This window comes from Ambystoma mexicanum, chromosome 7q, assembly GCF_040938575.1.
Source record: "Ambystoma mexicanum isolate Mex_15411 chromosome 7q, UKY_AmexF1_1, whole genome shotgun sequence".
Taxonomy (NCBI): Eukaryota; Metazoa; Chordata; class Amphibia; order Caudata; family Ambystomatidae; genus Ambystoma; species Ambystoma mexicanum.
In genome coordinates this window covers 1,113,047,002-1,113,053,001 of record NC_090941.1, presented here as the reverse complement: position 1 = coordinate 1,113,053,001, position 6,000 = coordinate 1,113,047,002, and positions in this window count along the sequence as shown.

The following is a 6,000-nucleotide window of genomic DNA, read 5'->3' as shown; positions in this document are numbered from 1 at the left end:
TTGGTTTGGACAGTGTGGTTTCCTTGATGCTCATTCAGGGGTTCAATGATGGGCAATTCTGACTCAGTCCCCACCTCCCCCCAGTCTTCATTTGGATCTCTTGGGACCCATTTTTCTTTGGGAGGAGTTCCCCTGTCCCTGAAGGAGAAGATTTTTTCCCAGAATCCTCTGAGGATTCCACTCCTTCAAATTGGAGGACACTAACCTCCTCCACAAATTGGGTCTTTTTGGGTTCTTTATCTCTCCTACCCGCCCTCTGTTCCATGGGTGGCAGGTTTTTGAGGGCAGGAGATTTTGGTTCCAGTTCCAGGGTGTCCAGGGGCTTTTAACGGGTAAGCAAGGAAGCTTCCTCTAGGGCTTTACACCTCCCTTCCCCTGTGCCTCCTCCTCTGGAACTGTTGAGTTGTCGGGGTGTTGCCCCGTTATTGGTCTGGAGTACCAGACCCTTGGTTGGTGGGGTTCTGAGCCGCCATGTTTATCTGAGGGTTCTGTTGAGCCCTCAACACGTGACCCAGATCCTGTGACAGGTTCTGGACCTGGCACTCCAGTTGAGACACCCTTTCTGGCTGGTACGGGGTCTCTGGTCAACCCTAGGTGAGTCAGGGGCAGGGTAACTATCCCTTCTCCCATAGTACCCTGGGTATGGAGAATTTTGGTAACCCTCAACCCTTGGCCGCCCCTCTCCCAGATTGGGCTGTCTGGGCTCCTGAAAGCGGGAGAAGAAAGGAGGGTTGTCCTGCAGTTTGGGGTTTTGTGGGTACCGGGGAAAGAAACTCAACCCGGGATTTGGGGGATTACTGCCCTCCTGGGGAAAGTTAGGACGGATGTTTCCTGGGGTGGTACCTACCTGGTTAGATCCACCCTTGGGCTGGGGGAGTCCATACATACCCCAGGATGGGTCTGTTACCCTTGTATTGGGGACTAATGTAATCAGGGGGGTTAGGGGTCCCATTTGTGGGATTACCTCTCTGACTACCACCTGTCTGGGATTGGTCCGAGGGCCTTCTGGGTCTTTCATTGGATGGATTTGGTACAGGTATATTTTTAGGCCCCCCCATCTCTAGATCTAGAATGGGGGCAACCTTCACCTCCGCCAGCTTAGCAGCAGCAGGAGTGTTGGCTGGTTTGGGGTTTTTGTTTGTGTTTTTGTTATTTACAGGTTTTTGTACCTCATAAATGCGGATCGCCTGTTCTATGACCCAGTCCAGTGATCTTTTCTCATGAAAGTCCCTCACCAGATGGGTTATTATATATTTTGGGGGGCATGAAAGAAGGTGGTGATGAACTCCCTATCATCTGTGTGCACCCTCCTGGTGGTCTATGCAAAGGCGTGTTTGAACTCCTGCACAAATTCTTGTGGGGCCTGATCTTCCCCGCACTGCACATTGTAGGCCGCCTTGCAGGCCTCTTAGGGGTTTCTGTGTGTAGAGAAATGTTTCAAAAAGGCCGCCCTGTAGGTGGACCATCTTGAGTGGTTCTGGTCCTCCAGTCCTGCAATGAAACTGGAGTACTCAGGGGAAAATTTCCATTTCAAATACTGTATGCAATTCAGGCTGTCCTTCATATGAAATGTATCCATCATTTGTTCATATAATTCTAGGTGATTCCAGACAGAATACTATGCATTTTTATGATAGGGAGTTATAACACTCCTAATGGCCTTGATCTGCTTCAGGGGATCTTTATGCATAGCTCTCTTAAGTTTGTTTGCCTTCTTTGTTTGGGTCACCCGAGTCCACTCGTCCTCAGACTCAGAGGAACTGCTACTGGAGGTGGCTTCTTGATCCTCTAGGCACTCCCTGATTCTGCGAGCTTGACAAGGGCTTGCAGAATGTTGGGGCCTAGTTTCCCTATTCCTGTGGTGCTCAGAAGAGTCTTCTGACCCTCCCCTGCTCCCAGGATTGGCGGAGTACCCCCCTCCCGCCCACTGCCCTAACTGGGTAGAGGTCTTCAGGATACTCTTTTTGGGCTTTATTTCCTGGGGTCCCCACCGAATTTCACAAACTGATCTTTTGGGAGGTAGTATTTGTGTGGATCCAGTTCCCTGACTCCCCTCATAGGAGTCTTTCTGGTCAGAGATATTAGCCCTAACATTTAGAGATCTGGACAGGGATGCCGTTTCTGGGGGGCGCTGATCTGTCAGTCCAATCTTACCAACCCTATTGAATTCTGCCATCCCCATGGCCCCTGGTTCATATGAGCCAGTAGACATGAAGCTGGCAGTGTTCATAGTATTGAATGGGTTGGAGTCCCTGAGTACAGAGGTCCTTATGTCATGATCAGGGGTTGCCCTGTCCCTCTCTACCTGTTCAGGGTCCATCCAGTTAGAATTTAGTCTAGCACCCTCTTTCTCTAATCTTGCTACCTTTTCTTTTTCAGCCTCTATTTGCTGGTGATAAGCAAAAATCTGAGCCTTTTGTTTTTCTGTCAAGGCCTTACTGGTCTCAATGATTCGCTCTTGCACTGCTACTTGTTGGTGGAGTTCATCCATCTTTTCACAGGGGGCATCATTGTCCCTATTTACTTCCGGCATGTTTTGGGAGTACTGGGACATTCTCTGTTGCAAGTGATTCATCTCCTGGGTTTGTGTGTCTTTGGCTTGTGTGTTTTCTTTCCCAGCACCTTCTATCCGTCTGGTGTGCTCCAGTAGCTTCCCATGCTCTGTTCTTAGCTCCTTTAGCTCCTGGAGGACCAATTTACTTTCCTGTGACTCTGTCCTTAACTCGCTTATTTCCTGGCCTAGGGCGTCTTTCTCTTGAATTAGGGTGCCCCTCTGCTCCGCCATGTCATCCCTTTGTTTTTTGATAATATTGTATTTATGACGCTCCTGATCAAATTCCTCTTGAGAGTGGAGGTCTTTCACAATTAATTTATTATTTTCCTCTCTCAGTTTGTCTATCTGGTCTTGTAGGGTAACCATCTGCTCTGCAAAGGCTCTATTAAAATGTATTTGCTGATTTAACTTCTGTTGACTCTCGTGCAGAGAGTCAACCTTTTCCTTACACTCCTCTTTCAATGCCTGTAATTCGGCCCCTTGATCTGCGTTTTCGTGCTGTAGGCGAGCCATAGATTCCACCTCTAATTCCTGGTTCTTCAGTAGCCTTTGTTCTGCTGATTCTAGATCATTCTGGATTTTCTCTAGTGATTCAATTTGATTCTGTGCCAGAACTAGGTGTTCAGCGTGCTTTTCCTGTATCACTCCTATGTGGAGATACAGGTAGGCCGCAATTCTGGCAATTTTGGTTTTCTCCTCTTTAATTTTTGGGGCCATGTACAATTCACTGAGAGCTTGGTGTAATGGGCCTTGTCCTGCCATGTATCCATGTTGATGGCAGTGACCTGTTGTGGGAATTCCTGTAGCCAGACATGTTCATTCTGTTCTGTCCACTCACCACTGACAAAAAGCTTGTGCATGAGGTGCTCCCTAGCCATACCGATTTCTACTGGGATAGCCATTTTGGAAATGTCAATTTATTTATTAATTATTTCGGGGTTGGTTTATTTTCACTTTTATAGACCGGCCTGGTCTTACAGTATTTGTTTGGGAGGCGCTTGTACAGTGTAGCACAGTCTACCAACCACGCAAATTATCCCTGCCCTGCAGGTTAGCCTGCTGTGCTAGACTGTTACGGGTGGTTATCAAACTCAAAATCACGGCACAAGCCCCCAAATCTGTTAAGAATTTCAATCAGGCGATACACCCTGGTCTCAGCCTAGTGTGCAGCGCACAACTGAAATGCTTATTTTGTTTATATGTAGGTTCAATATTTGAGAGATACACCACTCATATCACATACCTTTTTCAAATACCCCGGGTCACGATGGACCAAGAATCAAGCTGGTTGGTAAAGATAATATTTATTTATTTATTTAAAATTCAAATCAAATATATACTTTTTTAATATATGGGGCAGCAATTACCAATGTGGTGACAATAACAAATAAGAAGGTATGCAATGCACTTAAATGCACTCTTTAGCAACACAAAATAGAAAACACAAGAGAAATAGGAACACTTTGAATTTATGGAAAGATAGCACTTAAGTTAGGATTTCCTGCTGCAATATTCCTCAACCCACAAATAGACAATTCTAAAGAGGTATAAGGAATCGGCAGGTGATCAGGAATGAGGAACAATAAACAAAATGTGAATCCAACCTTCCCTCTTCAAACAAGAGAGAAAAATTGATTTAAAATCTTACAATGTTAAACTGACACTTGAAAATGGCTGAATAAAAAACACTGAAAGTGTGCAAAAATCCCTAAATCAGCACACATTTTTATGGGAGCAACATTGGAAAGATACTAGCAGTCATAAGTAATAGTTTGAGCAAAAGTAAACACTTTGAATTTGAATGGAAGGTTGAAAATAATTTAGAATACAAATAACACGTGTAAAACTTTGCAAAAATGTTGATTCCAACCTAAAATTAACCAAACAGTTTTTAATAAAAATTGGTGAAATTCACTGATTTTGAGTGTGGGTTGGGGTGTAGCTATAGGTCTTAGGTATAATCAATAATTCAAATTAGGTCTCTAGCTATTAAACTGTGGCAGATATGCAATGTAGAATAAGAGGCATTTTTAGAAAATCGGGTAATGAAAACAGAAAAGAAACTCAGTTTGGACAAGAATAGTTTTTACTCTAAGTTTTACTCTGTTAGGGAGCATTCTCTGTAAAGGCTAATTTCCCAAACCTAGTGAGTCCCCCAGCAGCTTTGCTGGATTTTTGGTGTTTATTTTTTTCTCCTGCTAAGAGTGAGACTCTTTTCCTCCCACTCTTAGACATGATTTGAGGTGTTCCTTTGACTTTGTATGTGTTCCATGGGCTATGGGGTCCTTTCCCCCATAGGGTTTCATGTGTTTTTGATATGTGGGTTACACAGCACCCTCCGTGCAGTAACCCAGGGGTGTCGTAGCGACCCCCAAACATACCCCCAAACATAGACTCCCTACCCTGGGACTGACTACTGTCTCCCAGGGTATGTAAAGTCACCATTGGCTTTACTAGTCTTAAATTGTGAACAGAACCAGTACAAACCATCATATTGTGGACGTACTGGTCAGGACAATTCGATTGACCCGGGGTCTGTTGTTCGAGGGGGCACTGTCCATTCCCCCCAACTGAGTTTTGGCTGGTGGCAGTGGATACTTTTTATATTCGACCGCAAATATATTCCTATGGGATTTTCCCATTGTTTGAGGCTACCACTTTTTAAAATAGCCTCGAACATACTGCCGGTTTATTAAATTAATATAAATTCACCGGTTGGTATTTTTTGCCGAAACTTGGTTCCAAAATGGCATTTGTGTTCGCTTCTGTGACTCCAACGAAAGTCGAGCCCTTTGTTCCACTTTTTGGCGGGCTTCTCCACAGAAGCCTCCAAAAGTGGTGCCACTCTGTCTGGGTACCACAGGGGGTGTGGGAGGAGGTTTAAGCACCCTGGACTGAGTTGCCTCGGCAACTCAAGTCGCACTCTTGTGTGATTGGCCCAAGTGGTGAGCCTCCCGGCTCACCACTTAGCATGTTTGAGTGACAGCTAGGCTGAATGAATGGGGTTTTCTGCATAAAAGCAGGGCTTTGGGGACTGGAACTTCAGAAGTCGCCACAGGACCTAAAGAATCCAAGGAGGGAGAAGCCGAGCTAACCAGCAATGACGACACCACCGGTGGAGCCCTGCTGAACTGTCTCACCACTTTTCCCGACGACAGAGGAGATCTCCAGTCCGGAGAGTCTTCTTCCTTTGACTGGTGGGGATAACCAGTTTGCCTGTCTTTTTGCTTACCTGGACCATCTCGTGGCCGCCTTGCCCGTGTCAAGCACCCCGGCAACCGGAATACCACGGTTTACCACTACCGCGAAGAAAAGGGTAGTACCTTGTAACCGGGAAACTCTGCGGCTGGTTTCTTCCCTGGCAGTGCAACGACCTTCATCTTTCCTCCACGTCGAGGCCTCCTCTCCCTCTGGACGAAACACCGACTTGCACCCGCTGCCAGGAA